Source organism: Vipera berus, assembly GCF_964194415.1.
Source record: "Vipera berus genome assembly, chromosome: 4".
NCBI classification, from domain to species: domain Eukaryota; kingdom Metazoa; phylum Chordata; class Lepidosauria; order Squamata; family Viperidae; genus Vipera; species Vipera berus.
In genome coordinates, this window is record NC_138206.1 from 30,688,085 (window position 1) to 30,713,859 (window position 25,775).

General features: G+C 37.1%; 1 long non-coding RNA gene across 1 annotated transcript in view; it reads left to right on the forward strand.

The window, feature by feature from the left end:
• The window catches only part of LOC308667140, a 178,702-nt gene extending 153,554 nt beyond the window's left edge, over nt 1-25,148 (forward strand). Inside the window, exon 5 of the long non-coding RNA XR_014026239.1 lies at nt 25,044-25,148. This is a non-coding gene — a long non-coding RNA (uncharacterized lncRNA). The remainder of the gene's footprint in view (nt 1-25,043) is intronic.
• Nucleotides 25,149-25,775: the final 627 nt, after the last annotated feature.

The window sequence follows — 25,775 nt, forward strand, 5'->3', positions numbered from 1 at the left end:
ACCCTACTTGGAGATCATCCTGCTGCTGTGGAGGTGCTATTCTTCTGGCTGCAATGACGTGGGCTTTAACATGGCTCTTAGCTGGCTTGGAAGTGTAGCTCCAACAACTTTCACATGTTGTTCTTCTCTTCATTTCTCTTGGTCCCATTGACTTTTTGACCTTAACCGTTTTCACTAGTCTATTCCATTAGCTGAGCTTGCTTTGCTTCTGCTGGACAATTGCCTGATCCAGTGCCAAGTTCCATCATTGATCTGGATCTTTGCCACTCCATTTTCCTGGCCACCTTGGCAACTGATCTCTGCTGCAAGGAACTGTTGCTGTTGTTGATTGCCACAATGAATGGCATTCCTCCCAGAACTGGCTCCCATTATTGAAAAGCCATTGTTAATTGACTGGCTAGCTGGATTCTCTTATTATTACCATCTTAGTAGTGGTAAGGCACTCCAAAACTTGGAAGCCTCGTCATGATTCAGAATTTATCCATTGCCCAAAAGCCTTCTCCAATGTTCACTGTGACAAACTATTCTTAAAAAACTTCTCACTCTTTATGGATGAGCCAGTCATGCATATAGGAGGCCACAAATGATTCATATCTAACTGGTCTTTCACAATATTTATTTGTGCTTATGATTTCAAGATTGTAGCTACAATTATGCCTTTAAAAGAAATAGCATACTGTATCATCTTTTTTGGCCGAAGCTTCACCCTGTCAGAGCAAAATTTCTGACAAGCAGTCCTCCCATGCTTTCCCATTTTTATTTTTAAAGTATTGTATGTCACTTTGTGATATTATTATACCATTATTCCTGTTTGTGTTTTCTTATATAGCATGATATTGCAGCAGACTGTACAGGAATAAATTCTGGTTACCCAACAGGCATTGTTCAAACATAAATTAGTACTGTACATGCTGACTAACATACTATGGCAATATGGCTTTTGAAGGTATATTTTTGTCAGCACTTAAGGCTACATCTTTCTTGGCCCTTTCTTTAGATACTGTACTTTGAATTACTTGAGAGCCATTTTTTGTTATGTGTGACAAATGGTTCTTCCAGGTTGATGAGATGTGCATATTTTATTGTTTCCAAAGCAAGAGATCACAAGTGTGAAATGAAATATTGCAGGAGGCATAAAAGTGCAGAGATGAAGGTAGAATTTGCATTGGCTTCACTTCAGCACAGATGGTGAAAAACTTGAAGCTACTTTTGGGTCCTGAGACCTTGCCCCCTCGGGCTAATAAATAATGGAAGAAACTGGGAAAATTAATTCCACTGAGATCAAATGATTCATACTTCTTAAAAAATATGAGCCATGGGAAACCAGCCTGTGTTTCATTGTATTCTTGTATGCTTTGAAATATTTATTCAGTATCGTAGGATTTCTAATCAAGAGTTAATCAAGGCTTAATAAAATGAGATATACTCTTAATGCAGCATAGGCTTCTCATATTTCCTGTTTGCTGAATTGGAAGAACAACTGCATCTTTATCATAGTATAATGAACCAAGAATATCCAAAACTAAAGTGTTGAATTGCAGGCACAATGAAGCTGAGCCAGGCTGATGTAGCAAAGAAAATACTCAAATTTCATTTCAGGAATAGGTCACTAAAAACAGAGGGTTAATAAGCATAGCATACTAGTTTGTTGTTTAGACAAAGGCAGAAGGTCAGATCCATGATATTATATCAAAGTTTTGCATGTCTCATTTTCAATTGTGTCAGTAGGTTTGTCTGTATACGCACTATTGGTGGTGGTTTTTTGGTGCTTTTGACTACCTGTACATGCATTGTTGTATTGCTTTTGTCTATGTGTATGCATCTTTGAATCAGTTGTTTGATTCATGGCAACTACCTGGACAATTCCCTTCAGTTTTTCAGAAATGGTTTGCCATTGCCTCCTTCCTAAGACTGAGAATAATAATAATAATAATAATAATAATAATAATAATAATAATAATAATAATAATAATAATAATAATAATAATAATAATAATGTTGGAAGGGACCTTGGAGGTCATCTAGTCCAACCCCCTGCTCAGGCAGGAAACCCTATACCATTTCAGGCAAATGGCTGTCCAGTCTCTTCTTAAAAACCTCCAGTGTTGGAGCATTCACCACCTCTTGAGGCAGGTTGTTGCACTGGTTAATTGTTCTAACTGTCAGGAAGTTTCTCCTTAGTTCTAGGTTGCTTCTCTCCTTGACTAGTTTCCATCTGTTGCTTCTTGTCCTGCTTTCAGGTGCTTTGGAGAATAGCTTGACTCCCTCTTCTTTGTGGCAGCCCCTGAGATATTGGAACACTGCTATCATGTCACCCTTCACTCTTCTCTTCGTTAAACTACACATACCCAATTCCAGCAACCGTTCCCTATATGTTTTAGCCTCCAATCCCCTAGTCATCTTTGTTGCTCTTCTCTGTACCCTTTCTAGAGTCTCGACATCTTTTTTACATCGTGGTGACCAAAACTGGATACAGTATTCCAGGTGTGGCCTTACCAAAGCATTGTAAAGTGGTATTAGTACTTCACTTGATCTTGATTCTATCCCTCTGTTAATGCAGCCTAGCACTGTGTTGGCTTTTTTGGCAGCTGCAGCACACTGCTGGCTCATATTGAAGTGATTGTCTACTAGGACTCCGAGATCCCTCTCACAGTTACTACTATTGAGCAAGGTACCACCTATACTATACCTGTGCATTTGCTTTTTCCTGCCTAAATGTAGAACCTTACTTTTTTCACCATTGAATTTCATTTTGTTAGATAGCGCCCAGTGTTCGAGTCTGTCCAGATCCTCCTGTATTTTAAGCCTATCTTCTGGAGTATTGGCTATTCCTGCCAGCTTGGTGTCGTCTGCAAATGTGATGAGTTCCCCATCTATCCCCTCATCCAAATCGTTAATGAAGATATTGATGAGCACTGGGCCCAGAACAGAGCCCTGGGGCACCCCACTACACACTTCCTTCTATGTAGATGCAGTTCCATTGAGGACCACACGCTGAGTACGGCCTGTCAGCCAGCTACGAATCCATCTTGTGGTAATGCTATCTAACCCACATTTTTCTATCTTATCAAGTAGTAGGTTGTGATCTACTTTATCAAATGCCTTACTGAAGTCCAAGTAAATTATATCTAGAGCATTCCTCTGGTCCACTAATTTTGTCACTTGGTCAAAGAATGTGATAAGATTTGGCTGGCATGATCTGTTTTTGACAAACCCATGTTGACTTTTAGTGATGACTTTGTTTGCATCTAGGTGTTCGCTGATTTGTTGTTTGATTATCTTTTCCAGAATCTTCCCAGGTATTTAGGTCAGGCTGATAGGTCTGTAGTTTCCTGTAGAGTGACTGGCCCAAGGTCACCCAACTGGCGTTCTGCCTAAGTTGACACTAGAACTCATGCTCTCTGGATTTCTACCCTGGTACTACTGAGTCAAGTTGACTCTTTGTCATTGTGTCTTAGCAAGATAAACTTAGACAACAGAACTTGCATTTTCCAAGTCTGAGAGCTCTAATGGGCATTTCAGAGAAAGTCTGAAAATATCAATTTTCACTTCATTTTTTTTATGCTTTCTCCAAGTATGTACCAAATTGATGTCTTCCAAAATGCAATTTCTCTGGTATAAGTAAAGGATCTTTTCATAGATTTTGCATATAAGTAGAACTAGTATTTTTTTTTACTTAGAGGGAGTTTAGGGGCTTTTTTGTCAAGTCATATCAAGCTTTACTGTGTTACATTTTTTTATGTGTTCCCATTTCAACACAGTAGTGAATCATGTTTTTGCAATTGTAGTATGTGAGGGCATTATGGAAAAACTATTTTGGTTTTGGTTTTAGAGGAGATTAGATTGATTTTTCTGTTATGATTTATCAAGTATTTTGTTGTTCTTAGCCAACACCATGCTGTATAAAAGCTTGGGATAGAAAGACTACCTGAAATCTTCAAAAGGTATGTCTTCAAAGGAGATTTACCTGGCCTTATCTAGCCCAATTTCTAGTTGGTCTAGATTTTTGGAAGTGAGAGAAGGCTTAGCTATATTGTCTTTTTTTCAAGGGGCAGAGGAATTTATTTATGACACTGCTTTTAAACTGGAGGCTTAAAAATCCAGGCTAAACACCACAGTATAAAATATTATATTATCTGAAACCTTTCGGTACAATTAATTTTAACTGGATGAATGATTAATATAAAAAATCGCATGGAATATATTTTGAGGAAAATAATTTGTATAACATTGGAATCATCCTACTTCAGTTTCCAGAAGATATTAAAGCCAGTTTTACCTTGGATTATCTGAACAGGGCTATTCATAAAACAAGAATACTTAGGGTAAATTTTGGCAGGCTGAATAGGTGAAAGACATGAGCCTAGAGGTTTTTGAAATGCGTTTTGAGAAAATCATGCCCAAAATGCAATGGCCTTTGTAAGATAAAAAAGTTGTGCTGAAAAGTAGCAGCAGCTGCTGTGTTAAGCTGTTAAGAGCCTTTTAAAAAGAAATCAAAACAGTGTGGGTGGTTGTGTCATCTTCACTTATACAACACCTAGATGAATGTCTAAAAAATATCAGTAAAGAAAGAATGCTTCCTTTATATTTGGTGTCCAAATGAAACAAACAAACAAATGCTTAGTTGATATAGATGGCAAAAAATGAACATTTTAAAAGCATGTCTAATTTCTGAAGCAGCTTAAAATTAAAGATCTGTAAAATGTAATTACAGATTTATTTCACAGTCAACTAGAATACTTAATTTTCATTCCCATTGAAAATCAGTGTGATCTGAAATATCCTTGTACAATGTCTTTTGTCAAAACGTTCCTTGAATCAGTCATTATCAAAGGTAATAATTGATTTAGGAATTTATCTTTTATCTAGGATGCTAATTTCTGAAGACAACCTCTGATAAATTTCATATGGTTCATAAACCATGGAGAATAATTATTTTTAGCAAAGATAAACTTTAGGAGTCACTTCATTTTACAATTTATTCCCGTCTTTGCCCATTGTGCCAATACATTTTTCTTTCTCCCCAGTATGAGCATTTTCTTTCCAGAATATCTGGGATGATTTCTCTGATTTTCTGATTTCTCTTTGAAAGACCCATTTTCTATGAAATTCTATTTCCATATTTTTTTCTTTTCATTACTTCGTAATAATCAGTCTGTTTCAGTAGTAAATATAGTGGGAATAAAAATTTGCTTCAGATTTTACAACAAAGAAATATTATTTGATTGATTGGGGCCCAGATTGGAACATATATACGTAGATTAGTGCACCGTTCTATAAATATTTCCACTATGTTTTAGGTACATAAAATGTCATATAATATGAAGCTTCTTTTAATTTTACCACATTGCATTTGATCTATTGGAAGTGACATTTCATGACACCCTGTTATTTTCAGTGTCTGGACTAGCAGTGGCTGCCTATTTCACATATTTCTCTTTAAGAAGGGAGAAGCCACTGTGTATAATGTGCCATGTCTGCTAGAATACTTCTTCAGATGCACAGTATGAAGATACTGTGCTTCATAGCTCCCAACACAAAGTCCTAAAGAAATAAAGAAAATGTTGAGCCCTTAATAATCAGTAGTTTGTAAGGGTAGTAGACAACTACTAAAAATGGGGCAAAAGACACTTATGAACAGATATGTACAAAATAGACATGGAATTTCTTCTGTTTTGTTTTTATTTCAATTGTGTGTGTGTATGAGTGAGCGCCTGCTACTCGTCCCAGCTTCTGCCAACCTAGCAGTTCAAAAGCATGTAAAAATGCAAGTAGAAAAATAGGGACCACTACGGTGGGAAGGTAACAGCGTTCCGTGCGCCTTTGGCGTCCAGTCATGCCGGCCACATGACCACGGAGACGTCCTCGGACAAGCGCTGGCTCTTCGGCTTTGAAACGGAGATGAGCACCGGCCCCTAGAGTCGGAAACGACTAGCACGCATGTGCGGGGGAACCTTTACCTTTACCTTATGATTTCCAGTGGGAATCTTTGTCTAATGAAATTTATCTAAGTAGAAAGTCGAAATTCAGTGTATCTTTTCAGTAATTATATGTTAACAAATCATTTAATGAGAATATAATATTTTTGAATATCATTATGTTGATACCAAAATATAACAAAATGTAGGCTACATCTAATGAAGGCACATCTATGATATAACTAATAAAGACTTACATAATGAACAGAAAATTCAGCACAATTTTATTCTCTCCATAAGTGAATGAAATTATTTTACACTTATATTCTTTTTTCCTCAGATCAGTTTCTAAATCAGAATTTAACTTGATGATAGGAGTGTATCATGTAGATTTGAGATGATATTTGTCGTATATTGGCAAGTATGGAGAGAGTTGAATGGCCTTTGCAGTTTTAATTCCTCTAGCTCAGGGGTGTGAAACTTGCAGTGTCATATGACGTGTCGCAATGTATCACGACTTTTTTGCCATTGCCGGCAATGTTTTGCCACGATGCATCCAGCCCACGGGCCAGCAGTTTGACACCCCTGCTCTAGATTCATTTTGAAATCTGTTTTCCAATCATGTATAGGAAAATGTGGAACTGTATCGTATGAAGAAAAATGAGATATACATCGTCTGGATCTTTCAGAAATCATAGCTTCAATACTATGATTAGTTTTAAATATACAAAACTGAAACCATTGTAGCTGGGAAGTGTGGATACTTGTTTTCATAAATGTTGATATGTATGACAATCTCAATAAGGAGATCTTGCTCAAAGCATCAGTTAACAATAAATACTGAAGGTGTGCAGTGCTTTGTATAAGAAGCAGATCATTGCAGAGGACTGCGGAGGTAGCCTTGACAAAGGAATACAACAGTCATTGGGATAACCATTAAGAGAAAATAGATAACATCTCAATTATGGAAAAGGAAGGAACATGAGAAATAGGTTTAAAAGAATTGATTCTGTTTGGAATGCCTCTTAAAGCTTTGGAAAAGTTAGTAATGTCAAAATGTCCCTGCAAATCAATCTATGTAGTTTACTTTAAATTGAACTGATGCTTTAATTTCATGTTCAAACTTTAATATTGTAACAATAATAGTCTATCAGGTAAATAAGCATAGGATTTCAACTGAGATTGGCATTCAATCTATGAACTTTTTAAAAAAATCTTAAAAATAAGACATTGTAAATCAGGGAAGATAAGAAGGGAGATATATCAATCCAGAACATTTGTGAATTTTTAATAAAGCAAATGTAGCATAAGCTGACTCCTGGGAATGAAAGAAAAGAATGTGTAAAAGTAAAGCAAAAAAAGCTTTTTTAAGTACAAAATAAAGAAACTTCTGTGGATTATATGCCTGCAGAAGACAAAAACTACATATGACAGTTTATTGGTTGTGTAACAACCAATATTTATGGTGAGTATCTCCAAGAATGATGTACTGTATCTACTGAAAATCTCTTACAGAATTATATATAACCAAAACACTTTATACATTAATGGTGTACAATGAGATGAAGAAATGATATTATGAACCATTATATTTTAAAATGTTCTATACTGAGATATTTAAATACATCTGCCAGTTACCCATTCAATCCTGGAGAGAAAATGGTTTTCCACTCTACTCCAGAGTGCAAAATGTGGGGGGGGGGGAGAAGTTGCTTTTCCACATACATAACTACCTCCATACCTACTCCAGGTATGGAGGTAGTTATGTGTGTGTGGAAAAACAACTTTTTTCTTCAAATCTATCCATTTTATGCATTAAGAAAGAAACATTATTCAAAAAACATTTATAATGTAGCAGTAAAGATATACTAATATTCTTTATGTTGCAGAAATACATTTTAACATATTATTTTCAATTTATTATCATCCATTGGTCTTAAGCAATATGTCCCAGAGTTTCTAGCAAACATGGCCATGACAAAATTTCTGGGAATTGCAGTCTAAAATATATAAAGGCTAATGAATTTGAAATAAATAAATAAATGAGAGTGAGTGAGTGAGTGAGTGAGTTAGTTTCAAGAAAGCTATCCCGAAGCACTTGCTAAATTGTTATATCAAAACACTGTGAGTTTTCCAATCAAGTTGTGCTATGCTATGTCACAAGAAAAAATCTTCAGATGAGATAAATAACCAATATATTACTGAATGCAGATTCATGCAAAATATGCTGCCAAATATCAGGATCAGTGTGGACCATGCTTAATAGCAATTGCAGCACTGAACATTTATAATGAATTACAGGTCAGCACTATTTTACATTTTGTTTGCAAGCTTTATTTTAAGTAGGTAAAATTCTAAGTTATATCCCATTTTGTTTGTGGGGGCTACTGAATGGAATATTCTTTTTAAAAAGCACTTCAGAGTCTGAATCATCTAGTTAGAATAGAATATTTATCATTTTATATTTAGGAATCTCAGTGTCAGTAAAATAAATGTATATTATAGGAATAGATACAGGTTTTAGAAAACAAAGTGTTCTGGTTATCAGCCTGCATATAAGATACTTATATAACAGATTATGGAATTATTATAAGACCTACATCTGAACAATATTTTAGAAAATCCATAAACATTAATTATATGTCATACATAGATTTCATCCAATTTTTTTCCTATGTGTTATATAATATGATGCCTCTTTTTCTCTCCTCTCTCTCTCTCTCTGTGTGTGTGTGTGTATGCGCGCATGTGCACATGATGAATGTGAGCAATTATTTCTTCAATTTTGTTTCCTCCATATGTATTTGATGACAAGTTCCAGAACTCTCAATCAGAAATACCTAGTAATTTATCTGAAAGGCATAACATTGGAAATAGCTGACTAAGAGTTTCACAGTCTTCTGATACACATGGTCCAGAACATTGATGATGACAACTAAAGTGTTTTAATCTGCAACCAGTTGAAGGAAGGAAGGAAGGAAGGAAGGAAGGAAGGAAGGAAGGAAGGAAGGAAGGAAGGAAGGAAGGAAGGAAGGAAGGAAGGAAGGAAGGATAAATGGACCCAAAATGGACACCAAGCTGCATGTTATTCATGAATGAACTAAGTAGTATTAGATACAAATATACAAAAATAAGATAAGATAACCTTATTTTTTTACTGTGGGCACAATGGCACACATCAAAAATGAAATTTAGTTGCCCGCTCTCAAAGTGGAACACACACATGACACACACCTAACCATACTATATACACATATGTATAGAACCACACCCTTACATATACATAACAAATAAATATTAAATATTTTATTATTATATTATATTTATTATATTATATTATATTATATTATATTATATTATATTATATTATATTATATTATATTATATTATATATTATATTATATTATATTATATTATATTATATTATTATATTATATTATATTATATTATATTATATTATATTATATTATATTATATTATATTATATTATATTATATTATATTATATTATATTATATTATTATTATATTATATAAAAATGTAAGGGTCCTAGTGAATCAATTGAAATGTTTCACATCTTTATTGTGCGGTCTGTTTTTTTCTGGTTTTCCTCACAGTATTGATTCATAATAAAAGTAATTCTGCTAGCCTCAATCAACTCAGATAAAAATTGGTGATCTTGATAATAGATGCAAATAATCCATCTGATATCAAAGCAAATACACCTTAATCTCTGACAAAATTGGAGTTACATGTCCATCTCAACATTTTTGCTTCTATGTGGCTAATTGTATTTTGTGCAGAAAGATTTGTATGAATTTCTGTAGTGTATCTAGTAATCCAGTTGGGTGGGAATCTCCATGCCAGAAGCATCTAACAAAGAAAGATGTAATTTAAAAAGTAGGTTTTATTTTGCTTAAATAATAAATGTAACAGCTGCAAAATTAATTATTCTAAAATAAAAACTTCAGTATATCCACCTTTAATATTTCCCTTTTAAAAAAAATGTGTTTAAAATGGAATAAACTCCTGAAAGCAAGAGAATTTTGGGCATTCAGAATATGTGCAATGATTTGACTTGGAGGGACTGATAGCTTGGTTGCAGATTCTGCCAGAATGTGGAGGCTGGATATCATACTAAAGCTTTGAGCTCCATTTGGTGCCTTTTACTTCTGTCTTGTTTCTATCTGTGCAGGAGATGTGAAAACTAGCTTTGTCCTGTTTCCACAGCAGGGTTTTGGTTTATTTTGTTTTTTATAGCATTTTATTCCATGGCCCAACTCCAGAGCAGAGCGTATTGCAAAGATGGATTTGAATGTCACATTTAACAAAATGACTTGTGTATGAGACAGCCTTCACTGCTATACAATTTTAAAAACTGATTAATTAAGGGTACAGCATAATTATTAATAATTTGTTGGCTAATACATGGAATAATTATATTTTACTTTATAGTTGAATTTAACTGAATAAACTTGAAATTGAAATGTGTATGCTAACAGTGTTTTTTTTAATCCCATTTATATCCCGCCCTTCTCTGAAGACTTAGGGCAGCTTACAATCTAAGCACAAATCAATGTGCTTAGCAATAGCCTTCATTCTATGTATATGCCTGCTTATTATGGCTTTCGCCCCCCCCCCAGCGGCATTATTACAAAGTCAGCTTAATTGCCCCCAACAATCTGGGTCCTCATTTTACCTACCTCGGAAGGATGGAAGGCTGAGTCAACCTTGAGCCTGGTGGGACTCGAACCTGCACTAATTGCAGGCAGCTGGTGTTACTTAAGGAGGCATTAGCCCACTGCTCCACCAAGGCTCTTGTCCGGTTGTTTATTTTTATCTTTTAGGTAACAGAAAATTATCTGTCTACTTTTGAAGTGTAGTCCTAAATTTTTATCAACAGTGATTTTTCCAGTATCATATGCAGTATATTTATGTCTATTGCAGGTGAATACACGTTTTGTGTTCTCAGTTTAGTTGTTGAATCAAGAGTGTTATTACGAGTCTTGTTTAAAGGAATGGTACAAATCTTATAAATTTTGTAAACTTGATATAGGATAGAAATAAAGAAAATACATTGGTACTCCATTGTGCTAGAAACTATAATATTCAGTGATAGAGTTATAAATCCTGAGGATCTTAAGACAGAATTTAAAAGAATGAATACAGCTCATTTATTGTCTCAAAATTTTAAAAAATGTGTTTATCACTACGTGTTACTGGACCATATATATCCTGATAAAGAAAGTTATAAACTATGTTCTGTGCATTAGTAGTACATTCAGTCTTCTATATTTCAGCCCCAGATAGCATATTCTTTCACTTAGAACTGTATTTAATTTAAATACTATTACTACTATGACTATTGGAACAATGCACAGTCTAAAACTAATAAGAGGGATATAGTAGATCAGGGGTGTCAAACTCAATTTCATTGAGGGCCGCATCAGCATTGCGGTTGCCCTCAAGGGGCCGGGCGGGTGTGGCCTGGGTGGGTGTGACCTACTGGGTGGGCGTGGCTAGAGTGCATATGGCCTGCTGGGTGGGCGTGGCCAGCTCTACATCATTCGCATCAAGGGTGCCTATGGGGGCCTGGGCAGGAGTGGGACAGATCTGGGGGTCTCTGGCAGAAGGAGGGTCTCTGGGCAGGGCCAAGGCAGAGGGGGCCATTCCCTCACTTTTTCCAGGATGGCTTCGCGGGCCGCATGAAACCACTTTGCGGGCCGCATCCGGCCCCCGGGCCTTCTGTTTGACATGTCTGTAGTAGATAGTTTGCATACCGCATAATTGCAGTTTTCCCAAAGGAAAAAGTATTGAATAAATAGATGAATGATACAAGTAAAATGCTGGTGCCAGCACTAATAGATATTGATCTATTAACTATCTTCCAAAATAGGAGCACCATATCATAGCACTTCTCCAAAATACCCACTATTTATTGGGAATGATTTGTGGATTCTAACTGGAAACAGAGTATTTGGGGGGCAAAGTATCATATAATAAATACACACCGAAGACCAACAGCTGTATCCCATATATGTTTCACCATTGTATCAAAACTGTTTTCTTATTTCCGTGTCAACAGTCCAATTAGATGCATACTTATTTAACAGTGAATTTTTTGGTTTTGGTAATGTTCATCTCATTTTCTGATAACTATTGATATTGATTATTAAAGAAAAATATTTGTAGCAAAGGGTTGGAATGAGGTGCTCTCTGAGATTTTTTGTTGTTTTTTTCAGATGTTTCATTATCCAAACGAGGTAACATAATCAATGCTAGTAAGGAGTGGGATTTACTCTCAATTTATATTCTAGTGGCTTGCCCTGTCAGTGTTGGTGGGGGATAGTCTTGGGGTAGGGTTTAGGATCAACATAACACACAAATCAATTAAAGTCCTCCAAACATTCTAAGTAAACCAAGAGATCCAGGAACTCCAGAAGAAAAAACAGGAGTCATCAATAATGTGCATTGTAGAGACTGTGATAGTCACTATGCACAACAAACAGGCAGAATACTGGCAGAAAGCATCCATGAACATCAACTAGCAGTCAGAAGACATGATGAAAACTAATTTCACAAGATATGGACAGATCTAAGACAATGAAAAAGGAAGCAAAAAAACCAAAACACTTCCTCATCCAGAGATGACACCCGGATGAACAGAGATCAGCAACCAAGATTAACACCAGACCAACAATCAAGAAATATTCCAATCAAGGAACTTCCAAACAATCTAAAGTAGACCAACTAAAGACCTCCAAGACCACTGCCACCAACAGTGACAGAGCATGATAAACTGAGAGCAAACCTCAGTAGCACTGATGATGTTACCTCTCTTGGGTAATAAAATGTCGGCAAGAAAACAACCAAGCTCAGAGAGCAACAAGAACATCACAACTTTTAATAAATTACCGTATATACTTGAGTATAAGCCGAATTTTTCAGCCCACTTTTTGGGGTGAAAAATTCCACTTCGGCTTATACTCCAGTCAACAAAAAAACTTACCGAGGACTTGTGCGCGGCCGAGGCTTTGGTGCTTCCAGGATCGCGCGCACCTCTCCCAAGCCACCGCTGTCCGCAGACCTGCCGAAGTTTGGGGAGGTTTGGGGAGGTGCGCGCGCACCTCCCCAAACCTCCCCAAACGTCGGCAGGTCTCCGGACCTCCGTGCCCTGCCTGCCTGCTTCTTTCCGCTGCGGAAAGAAGCAGGCAGGCAGGGCGCGGAGGTCTGCTTCTTTCCGCAGCGGAAAGAAGCAGGCAGGCAGGGCGCGGAGGTCTGCTTCTTTCCGCTGCAGAAAGAAGCAGACCTCCGTGCCCTGCCTGCCTGCTTCTTTCCGCTGCGGAAAGAAGCAGACCTCCGCGCCCTGCTTGCCTGCTTCTTTCCGCAGCGGAAAGAAGCAGACCTCCGTGCCCTGCCTGCCTGCTTCTTTCCGCTGCGGAAAGAAGCAGGCAGGCAGGGCACGGAGGTCCGGAGACCTGCCGACGTTTGGGGAGGTTTGGGGAGGTGCGCGCGCACCTCCCCAAACCTCCCCAAACTTCGGCAGGTCTCCGGACGGCGGCGGCTTGGGAGAGGTGCGCGCGATCCTGGAAGCACCGAAGCAAGTCCTCGGTAAGCTCCGGGCGGTCACTTGCTTCGCGTCTCCTGAGGGAAGGGGCGACTGGAGCGGGCGTGTTTCCTCGCCTGCTGGGCGCCGCGATTTGCCCTGGGAACGCGCGGGCCCCGAATGGCAGCGTGGAGCGAGGAAGCGGACAGCCAGGGCTTCCCCGAGAGCCGCGGCCACACAGGGTATTCCTGTGTATTCAGGCTTGCAAAATGGCGGATCGAGCCTCTGCTGGCGGCAGAGGCTTGCAGAGCGCAGATCCAGCCTCCGCCAGCGGCGGAGGCTTGCAGAACGGCGGATCGGCTTATACTCAAGTCAACAACTTTTTCCAGTTTTGGGGGGTGAAATTGGGGGTCTCGGCTTATACTCGAGTCGGCTTATACTCAAGTATATACGGGGTATCTCAAATTGAAGAAAATATTACACTATTAGAATTATCAGAAATATATTATACTTTTTAATAAGGAAGAAAATACGGTATTCCATGTGTGTTGCAGGTCAGTCAGTGTTTGGATTTTAGCAATTTCCAAAGATGTGGACTTCTCCCAGAATTTTCACCAGTACTATGCTGGCTGGAAATTTCTGGAAGTTCACACTTTGAAAGTCGCCAAGAGTGGAAAACAAACATGTCTTCTCTCTGAAATAGAGAAATACATACACTATATCCTTTCTTAGATTTGTTAATACTCATTTTTTCCATATTAGATATTTCAGTTTTCCTTCTGAGAGATTATAACCTTTTCATTTTAGTGGAAATAATTTTTACTGACATTGACATCATTCCATACTGATATATTCTATAATCATTTTAAGGTGAACAGCAATCAGTTGATACCTTTCTGTCAAGTGAGAGGAAAATTAGGAAATCCAGGCAATTTAAATGATTATAAAGATTTATTGAACCTTATGCTGTGTACAAGAATCTGAATTACTAATGGTCAATGGTAAATAAGAGTTTGGCATCTAGTCATGCCGGCCACATGACCACGGAGACGTCCTCGGACAAGCTGCAGAAAGAAGCAGACCTCCGTGCCCTGCCTGCCTGCTTCTTTCCGCTGCGGAAAGAAGCAGACCTCCGCGCCCTGCTTGCCTGCTTCTTTCCGCAGCGGAAAGAAGCAGACCTCCGTGCCCTGCCTGCCTGCTTCTTTCCGCTGCGGAAAGAAGCAGGCAGGCAGGGCACGGAGGTCCGGAGACCTGCCGACGTTTGGGGAGGTTTGGGGAGGTGCGCGCGCACCTCCCCAAACCTCCCCAAACTTCGGCAGGTCTCCGGACGGCGGCGGCTTGGGAGAGGTGCGCGCGATCCTGGAAGCACCGAAGCAAGTCCTCGGTAAGCTCCGGGCGGTCACTTGCTTCGCGTCTCCTGAGGGAAGGGGCGACTGGAGCGGGCGTGTTTCCTCGCCTGCTGGGCGCCGCGATTTGCCCTGGGAACGCGCGGGCCCCGAATGGCAGCGTGGAGCGAGGAAGCGGACAGCCAGGGCTTCCCCGAGAGCCGCGGCCACACAGGGTATTCCTGTGTATTCAGGCTTGCAAAATGGCGGATCGAGCCTCTGCTGGCGGCAGAGGCTTGCAGAGCGCAGATCCAGCCTCCGCCAGCGGCGGAGGCTTGCAGAACGGCGGATCGGCTTATACTCAAGTCAACAACTTTTTCCAGTTTTGGGGGGTGAAATTGGGGGTCTCGGCTTATACTCGAGTCGGCTTATACTCAAGTATATACGGGGTATCTCAAATTGAAGAAAATATTACACTATTAGAATTATCAGAAATATATTATACTTTTTAATAAGGAAGAAAATACGGTATTCCATGTGTGTTGCAGGTCAGTCAGTGTTTGGATTTTAGCAATTTCCAAAGATGTGGACTTCTCCCAGAATTTTCACCAGTACTATGCTGGCTGGAAATTTCTGGAAGTTCACACTTTGAAAGTCGCCAAGAGTGGAAAACAAACATGTCTTCTCTCTGAAATAGAGAAATACATACACTATATCCTTTCTTAGATTTGTTAATACTCATTTTTTCCATATTAGATATTTCAGTTTTCCTTCTGAGAGATTATAACCTTTTCATTTTAGTGGAAATAATTTTTACTGACATTGACATCATTCCATACTGATATATTCTATAATCATTTTAAGGTGAACAGCAATCAGTTGATACCTTTCTGTCAAGTGAGAGGAAAATTAGGAAATCCAGGCAATTTAAATGATTATAAAGATTTATTGAACCTTATGCTGTGTACAAGAATCTGAATTACTAATGGTCAATGGTAAATAAGAGTTTGGCATCTAGTCATGCCGGCCACATGACCACGGAGACGTCCTCGGACAAGCGCTGGCTCTTCGGCTTTGAAACGGAGATGAGCACTGGCCCTTAGAGTTGGAAATGACTAGCACACGTGTGCAGGGGAACCTTTACCTCTACCTTTATATTGTATTTGTTAATCTAAAGTGCAACAATTTCTACTATGCTATATGTTACTTACAGAAATTGCAGGAAGTAGTTTCCAACTATTTTAGCTGAAATAGATAAAAAAATCTATTACCTGTTATCTGTAATATCCTTAGTTTATAAATTACCTGCAAAAATAGTAACTATATGTGTTGTTATCGTTTCTGGGAGTCAAAAATGAGGAAGGACAAAAGGGCCTATGTTAAAAATAAAAGTTCACCTAGGCAAGGATGAACTGAAATGGAAAAGATTGAGTAACAGAAATGAAGTGTAAACTGTTGGTTATGCAGTAAGAGAAAGGAAAAGAAAATATCTAGATGAGCTACAGCACTAAAAGTTAGAGATCAAAGAATTATATCAAATTGCAATCCAAAGAGAAACAGGGAACTTATACAAAGAGAAGAAAGTTTGCACAATGAGGTACAGAGGGAAAAGTAGTTTCATAATTGATTAAAAAGTAAACATGTTTAAAATAATAATAAACTTTTCTTCCAGTTAACATAATGATATCATAGTTAAATTTTAATTAAATTGTAAAAAATGGCCTTAGAGCGCAATTGTGAATCTCTGTTGTATTGTAAGACAAGAATGCTGAATTTGGTTTTGATCCCAGTCCTTTAGTAATCTTGCAAAAGCTTCCTCTTCTGCAAGATATATGTATTCTAAATCATCTAAATCAAGAATTGAATTCACCGAAGAAAAATGAGTTGCCTGGTATCTTAGGAAAATTATAAAATTAAAATTGCAGTAATTATGAATATCAGAGGAATGGGCAGAGCATATTGGCTCAGTTCTATAATTAATTTGTTTTTATAAACTTATGAATGTAATGGTAATTAATTGGAGTATCAATATGGAATCTGAATTTTCTACTCAGAAAAAGTTGCTGATTCTTTCTGGGGTCTTGAATGATGATGATCAAGTTTTTCTGCCTGGCCCAGTTAGAAAATGCCCCTGGAGTTATCTAACAGGAAGAACATATCACGAAGTAGAGGTTGTCACTCCATCAATTTCAATATCCTTTTTGGCATATGCAAAATGCATTTAATAATGTTGTAAATTTGACTAGAATATTTCTTCCATTCCTTACATTTTTCAAAGGATTACATCTGTGGTGTATAATCGCAGAACAAGAAGTCATGATACATGAGGAAATCAGAATGTTGAAAGGCTCAAAGATACAATCCTCAGGTCCTTTTTAGGATGAAAGTAAACCAAATCACACCAAACCAAGCAATTTTAAATTTCAAAAACCATCACCTATCTTGATAGTACAAGATGATGGTGATATCCTCAGATAGATAACTTCCAGGCTCATCCCATCTGGAGGTGATCAGATTCAGGAAATCCTGCTTAATCTATTTTGCTTTTATATTTTGTTGTAATCTTTATATTTTTGTTATAATGAGTTTTGTATTGCAAATAGATACAAGAACACATTGACAATAATCGTTTTCATGTTTACTTCCTAATTACTGCTGTTTAAGTCATGCTGCCTTTAATTCAGACCATCAGTTATCTACTGAGAACCTTATGCTCAATGAATTTGTGAAATTTTATCTGTCTGCCTATCTGTCAATAAATCTGATGGCAGTTGATCCCATAGTTTATGTATTGTATAAAAAGTACTTTTTCTTAGTATCCTGAATATATACTTATCAAAGTGGAAAAAACCCAATTAATAGTCTTTTATTGTAGCTCCATAATGGTAATAAAAGTAAATGAGAAGTCCTTCACTTAAGAAAAACAAAATCAAATATAAATATGTAGTTTGGAGAATATTTAGCTTGATAATAAGACATGTGGAAAGCATCCTGGAACTACAGGAGCTTATAAAATGAATATAAGTCAACAATAAAATATTGCTAGTAAAAAAGCAAATGCAATTTTAAATTGAATAAATACAAATTCTTGGTAAAATAAAATTTCTGCTCTGTTGCCCATTAGTCAGTCTCACCTTAAATACCATGTCATAGTCTGGGAAATCCATCTGTCAAAATATTCATACAAACTACAACCGATTCAGAGAATTGCAGCAGGATTGATCATGGAAATAGAATCTCGGAAAGAAGGGAATTGATATGTTTAGTGCAGCTATGTGAATAATTTGAGAGATGCTTTGCTGTAGAATTCTTCATCTCTTGAGGAGCTTGAGAATCTTTCATCTCACTAGAATTCTATGGAACATGCTAATGAATCTGAAAAGAAAAGAAAAGAAATCACTCTTCTAAAACATTATTTTTCATCCAGATGTAACCACAAGGTGCTTTAAAGGAAAGTAAATATATTTATGGCCCTACGGAACGCAACAAGAACCAGCCTTGGATGGAACCAACAGAGGAGCTGGCACCCGGATCTGACAAAAGCTGGGAAATATGGAAATCACTGAATAGACTGTGCATGGGTACAAAAAGATTCATAGACACTCTGAATAAATGGGGCTATGTGGTGGCTTCTGGCCTTTGTGCTTGAGATAATATGCAAACAGCACCATACCTTTGCACCCTGATGAGTGTACACTTTAAGACCTCATGTCAATGGAACAGAATACAACTAATGTTGCTAGTTTCTGGGCAAGATCCACAACTTGTACATAATTAAATCTTGGATTTTATATTTTATATCATATAGTATGCCTTATTTTAATTGTGATGCTTCTGACACATTTGTTAAATCTTTTTAGCAATGTATTTGAAATGAAAACATAATCAAATCCCAAGGCGTATTTAACAGAAGCCAGGTGTTTGTGGGCTTCCTCTCTTTTAGCAAATGGAAGGTTTAGATACATCTTTAACACATATCTATAACATACAGAAGTTCAGCCCTGTTGTTAGATGTGCTGCATTGACACTTCCTCAACCAACAGGAAGGGTCTGTTTTGCATTACTGTCATTCCTAAGGGGAGGAATGTGAGAGAACTAAGTGCTTCAGAGACGAAGAAGAGACAGCGCTTTTTGCTCAAGGCAGCTGTTTGAGGTTACCTGAGGACAGAGTCTGTTCTACTGACTGAATACACACTCGCTGTTTCCCTAGTTATGAATATATTTTAATGGACAAATCTCCTGAACAAATATAAAACATTACATTCCTGGGAATCTTTCTTTTAAGAATTATTTGTAGTTTTAAGCCAGCAATTCCTTAATGTATTAATTTCCTTTGGATATGTGTGTCTATTTCAAATTACTGAAATGTCTGATAGAATTAAGCAGTTCCAGTAATGTGCAATATAGATTTTTTAAAAAGTATAAATCACTAGGAGTTCTGCTCTGAAAATAACCAAAATCACACTGATTCTTATATACCGGTACCTGGATAAAAGATGTTGAATTTAATCATCACAGTGAGGTACAGAGGGCTACTTGTACTGTGTAAATTACATTTTGCAATTTAAATTTTATTCTGCTTATTGATTCTTTTCTTCCTGGAATATGGTGCTATCAAGATACATTCTGTGGGAGACACTTGTTTTGTTTTTCTTTTATCCAGGTCTAATGGAAGAGAACCAGTTTGGTATAATTGTTAAGCCATCAGGCTAGAAACCTGGAGACCATGATTTCTAGCTGGCCTTAATCATAACACCAGTTAAGCATAAAACCAGACACTTTCTCTCAGCCCTAGAGAAGAGGCAATGGCAAACCACTCCTGAATTTCCAAAAACTTGTCAAAAAAATCTTCAGGGACTTGTCCGGGCAGACTTCAGGAGTCAAACGGACAAGTCTTTTTTAAAAAATAAATAAATCCCTGGATAGTTCTGGTTGGAAAAAAAATAAATTTATCTGGAAATAATTATTGGAAAAGGGGCTAAAAATAGGACTTTCCCCCTAAATGTTCATTGTATGTCTTTACATATCAAAAAGATGAATCTGAGTCACTTATTCAAGGCTTAAGATTCAAGGCTGTGGTCATCCTATGTAGTGATTTCTAATAACATACTTATATCTTTTATCTATTCAGTGCTACAGTGCTGAACTAACATTTCTAAGTTGACCCAATTTAAATTCTTCCTTTAATATTGTTATTTTCTGTTTTTATCAGAAATTTTCATGCATATTTTTGCAAGCAACTATATTAAGCTGTTATTTCTTTTTAAAAAAATTGGTTCATATATCTACAGATACTAAACAAGTTTGCTCTAATGAATTTTGAGTGCTAGTCTAGTACAGATTCTCCACCACCTACCTGTTTTATGAATGTAAACATTTATGAATGTTACAAAATAGGCCAAGGGGATGATATGTCACAAATAATTATTCTGCTGTACTCATAAGAGTCTATGTACATGTTGTGCATATACAATTAACTCTCAATTTACAACCACAACTGAGCCAGGAATTTTAGTCATTGCATTTGTTAAGTGGCTCAATGCATGACTCGATTTTACTACAGTTTTTACAGTGGTCAGTAAGGCTAGTTTAATATCACAAGAATCAATAAATCACAGTGTCATCCACTGTGGTAAGTAACATATCAGGGTACTAATACTCAGGGCTTTTTTTGTCATAAAACGCTCAGAACGGAGTTCCGGCATCTTTTTTGGATGGAACCTTGTAGGGTAGGCAAGGTGGGTTGTATGACATGTGTGAGTTCTGGCACCTTTTTCTTTTACAAAAAAAGCACTGCTAATACTGATCAGAAACTTTGAAAAAGACTTGCGCATTTAAGGTTCCAAAAACTTCTAATGATTTTGTTAAAACAAAAGTTGGGATTCCTATTTAACAAGAGTAAATACTGAATATAAAATATTGAGATGGCACTGATTAGGTAAGCTGAACCAATTGTCTGTCATCATCGGAATTATGCCACTACACTAGGTATGATTTTTATCATTCTTGGATCATGGGATCCCTCTTCATTAAAGATGTAATCTATCTGTTTGATCTTTAATGCAGTGTTTTTAGATAAGATAACATTTATCATCATTTTTTACTGTGGGCACAACAGCACACATCAAAAATGAAATTTAGTTGCCCGCTCTCAAAGTCAACACATACATGACACACACCTAAATATACTATATAAAACATATGCATATGTATAGACCCACACCTATACATAAACATAAAAAATAAATATTAAATACTGTTCATCTTGAATATATAACAGAAGGAGGAAGCTTGAGAGTTCACAAAGTTAATGCTGTATGGAATGAAACTATGGCTGAATCTGGATGTTCTGCTTCGGATACCAGGAAGTCTCCTCCCGGAAGGTAACAAAGAAAACAGGTTGTGAAGAGGATAATCTTAGGGACCCTGCTCAAGCAACGCTTCTGTGCTATGTCTCGATGGAAGAGAGGGAACTGCCAATAATCTTTTCAGCCATCCTCACCACACTTTGCACCACCTTCCTGTCTGAAGAATGCAATTCCAAGATTGACTGATACACATTGAAACTTTTGTGCTGCTTTTAGGTTTCACTTACAGTTTTATAAAACATGAATTTCAGTTTAATTTGTTTATCCCCTTTTACAGAATATTTACAAGATCATCTGTATTTCTGTATCCCCATAATGAATGAGAAAAAACAGCAGGAGCATTTTCCTAAGGAGGAAGGCTGAAACTGTTGAACTTTCATTTAACAAGAAAAGGAGGACGAAAGGACACAATGATTAAGATACTGTTATGAGTTATATGAGGAGGGTAAATGGAGAGAGATTATTTTCTCACAATTCTGGATAAGCAATAAATCCACAGAGAAGAAATAACAGGAAGTAGAGGAATTTTTTTACACAACATAATATTGCATTTTTGAAAAGAATTTAGCAAGTTTATGAAGGATACCTCTATTAATAAGCACTGAATTATATTTATCTTCCCTGTTTTCCTTAAAATCTGTAGTGAGGAGAAGTCAGGAAAATTGAAAACTCTGTTCAATTTCTTACTAGATCCTTTACTTTACTTACTTTTCTGTGCCTATGGAAGAAGTTCTTCTGTTTGGAGAGAGTCAACTGTATATCTTAACTATATATGACTTTCTTCACTTAGAAATTGCCTTATATTGCCTATTAAAGTGTGTTACATTTGTTTGATTGTTGTATAATTGCTTTGATTGTTGTGAGCTCTCTAAAGTCATTGAGAGTTGGGCAGCATAGAGGTTTAACAAATTATTATTTACACCAGTGTTTTTCAACCGCTGTTCCGCGGCACACTAGTGTGCCGCGAGCTGTTGCCTGGTATGCCGTGGGAAATTTTTTTTTTACCTCCCTCCGGAGAAGATGGCCGTGGCCCGCGGCTGAGCTAGACGGGAGGGTGAGTTCTGGCTGGCTGAGCCCTGAGGAGGCTGTTGCCTGTTGCACGGCCTCGGCTGGGCACCGGGAGAGGGAGTGAAAGAAAGTGGGAGAGAGAAAGGCAGGAAAGAAAGGAAGAAAGATAGAAAGAAAGAAAGAGAAAAGAAAAAGAAAGAAAGAGAAAAGAAAGAAAGAAGGAAAGAAAGAAAGAAAGAAAGAAAGAAAGAAAGAAAGAAAGAAAGAGAAAGAAAAATAAATGAAGGAGAAAAATGCAGAAAGAAAAATTAAAAAGAAATGCAAGTAGCTTCCAATTTCCACAACAAGTAGAAAGCAAGAAATTGAGAGAGGGAGGGAAAGAAAGTGGGAGAGAGAAAGGAAGGAAGGAAGATAGAGAAAGAAAAGAGAGGGAGGGAAGAGAGGGAAGGAAGGAAGGAAGAAAGAAAAGAAGAGAAAAAAGAAAATACAGAAAGATAAATTAAAAAGAAATGCAAGCTTTCCTTTTCCTTCACAGCAAAAACAAACAAACAAAAGCCCCAAAATAAAATAAAATAAAGAGGCTAATAATAATAATAATAATAATAATAATAATAATAATAATAATAATAATAATAAGTTGGAAGGGACCTTGGAGGTCATCTAGTCCAACCCCTTGAGAACACAGGCCATCCTCAACTTACGACCGTTTGTGTAGCGACCGTGGGGAGGCCCAACGGTGCGGAAAACGGTGGAGTGCCTCGTGATTTTTTTCATGAAACAAGTGTGCCTTTGCCCAAAAAAGGTTGAAAAACACTGATTTACACAATACTATGAAATCACAGCTTGCCAGTTCTTTAGCTGGATTTGGCCTTCGTACACATCAAGTTCTTCCTTAGATCTTCCCAAGAACTTAGGATATCATAATGTATTGACATAGAATATGTGTGAATGTAAGTAATGCGGTCTTTTGAAATTAACAAATATCAATGTGCAGATTTTCTGTCAAAGATTTTTTTGTATGGCATCCAGTGTGCCAGTAACCATTGGTAGCTGCAAAGTTGGTTTATGCCATAATCTTTCAATTTCAATTTTCAGAATTGTCTCATCTGCTCCAATTCTTTGTCTTCTATTTTATTATCCCTCATATTGCCACATTGATTATCCATAATTTCTTCTTTTCAACCAAAGTTAAATATGGTATTATGTGCCAAAACTTGACCAGTTTGTATTTGGAAATCCCACAATATTTTAATCTGCTAATTTTGACTACTATTTCTACACCATGCAACTTTATCAAACCCAATACCACTCACCCAATATAGCACAACCAACACAAACACTGCCATACATCAAGAATATGCCAGAAACAGACTCCTACAACCACATGGAATCAGCATAGCACACAAGCCAGTTAAAGCCCTTCAAAACATCCTAAGCAGACCAAAAGATCCAACAACCCCAGAAGAAAAAATAGGAGGCATTACATCTAAGGACTGCAACAACCACTGGGTAGAACAAATAGGCAGAAAACTGGCAGAATGCATCCATGAACATCAACTAGCAGTCAGAAGACATAATGGAAATTCTTTAATTTCACAACATATAGACAGATTTAACCATAGTTTCAATTGGGAAAGACCAAGCCAAGTGCAAAAATATCAGGGAATTTCTAAAAGCTTGGCACTCTGACAAATCAGCCATCAATAGATACATAGACATTAACAACATCTACAGACTATGCATAAGAGACTATCACCCAGCCCAAAAGGGAACAAAAAGACCCAAGCACCTCTCCACCAGCAATCAGCACCAAGATCAGCATAGATTAACTCCAAGTTAACATCAAACCAACAACAAGTAAACAATATCCCAATCAAGAAATTGCCAAAGAGCCAACAGTGAACAACACAACCAAAGAATCTCTAAGATCATGCCCACCAACACTGACAGGGCAAGCCACCAGCATATAAAGTGACAGCAAACTGCAGTCCTTACTAACACTGATGATGTTACCTAGTTTGAGTAATGAATTACAGCTGGTAGCCTTTTGGAGGTGAAATTGCTCAAGGTAAAGTCTGATAAGAATCCTAGGACTTGCTTACCTATGTGAGAAATAAGACAACATCTGGATCCTAAGCTAATTGCATAGTGAATTATGTTGTCCATACCACAGCTATCCCAGACGTAGGTAACTACCAATCTAGTTGCCTATCTAGTGGGCTACCTATCTAGTGGGCTTCCAGTATGTCCTACTCTGATAATCATCTGAAATAAAAGGAGGAAATCGAAACATTAAAAGCAACAAAACCTATGAGAATTTCTGAGCAGCCTTGAATATCCAGGTAAAACAGGGGTCTTCAAACTTGGCCCTTTTATGACTTGTGAACTTCAATTCCCAGAATTCCTCAGCCAGGGAATTGAAGTCCACAAGTCATAAAAGGGCCAAGTTTGAAGACTCCTGAGGTAGAACAACAGTTAAATCAACATGTCAGTTTCTGTACAAATCCTAAATAAGTGATCTCTCCAGGGAAAAAAACATTTTTACTACTTACCATTCTGTTGTTATACCCAAACCTCTTCCTCACATCAAAATAAAATCTCATTGTAAAATTGCCTAAAATATAAATTATATAATTCATTTTTACCATTTATCTTTTAGAAATTAGTTTTCTGTTAACTTTTCTTAATTTTTAAAAGCTTCATTTGTAGTATAATTGTACCACAATGGGCTGACTAAAATTCACCACAGTGTTAGATGTGAAGTTACAATACCTTGGTTATCTGGCAGCTCTCTCTAGTAAGTGTGCATAAATTCTTCTGAGAACAGAATTAATGGCTGTAAGGTAAACCTAATTTTTCCTTTGTATTTATGTATTTAGACTCAGAGGAAGCAAGAAATTGAGACCTCGTTTTTCAGCATTCAGAATAAATAACTGGCAAAAGAAGGATCTTTAAAACTTGTGTGAAAGTGTCTGTGCCTTGTGGTAAGTGGAATGTATTCCATAAAATGGAACTAATGTGAGGTACAGTTTGTTCTGTGGCTTTTAGACCATCTGCAGATGACTGGTAAGAGACACAGGGATACCAAACAAAAATATAATTGTGATATAATGGAAGCATGAATCAGCCATTCGGACATTCAAACTGGAAAAAACAGGCAAGGTCTGAGAATATTTCTAGGGTGGCATTATAATTCATTATTGACTGGAAAGATGCGAGGCTTTAAGCTTAAGGCCAAAGATTGTAAAGTTTGGAAAGACCTTCTTTTTCAGTGCAAGATAGTAAACTGAATCAGTGTAAAAAGGATTTATTGCTTATATGCTAGCACTTATTTAACAGTTTGCCCTTGTAGATTAACACAAAATGGAATACCATAATAAGAGATAGGAAGTAAGAAAAGTCTCTGAATGAAGATCAGGTAGATCAGGTGAGTCTATGAATAAAGAATAAGAAAAAATTAGCTTGATCTGAACATTATTATTGTTGGTGCTTTTTCATAGAAACTATGAAGAGTAGTTTCTTTTTAATTACTCATTCTATTTTTGTGAGGGGATGTGTTGACAGTACATTTTCTTTATTTGTATTGTAATTGGATATAAATATGTAGCTTC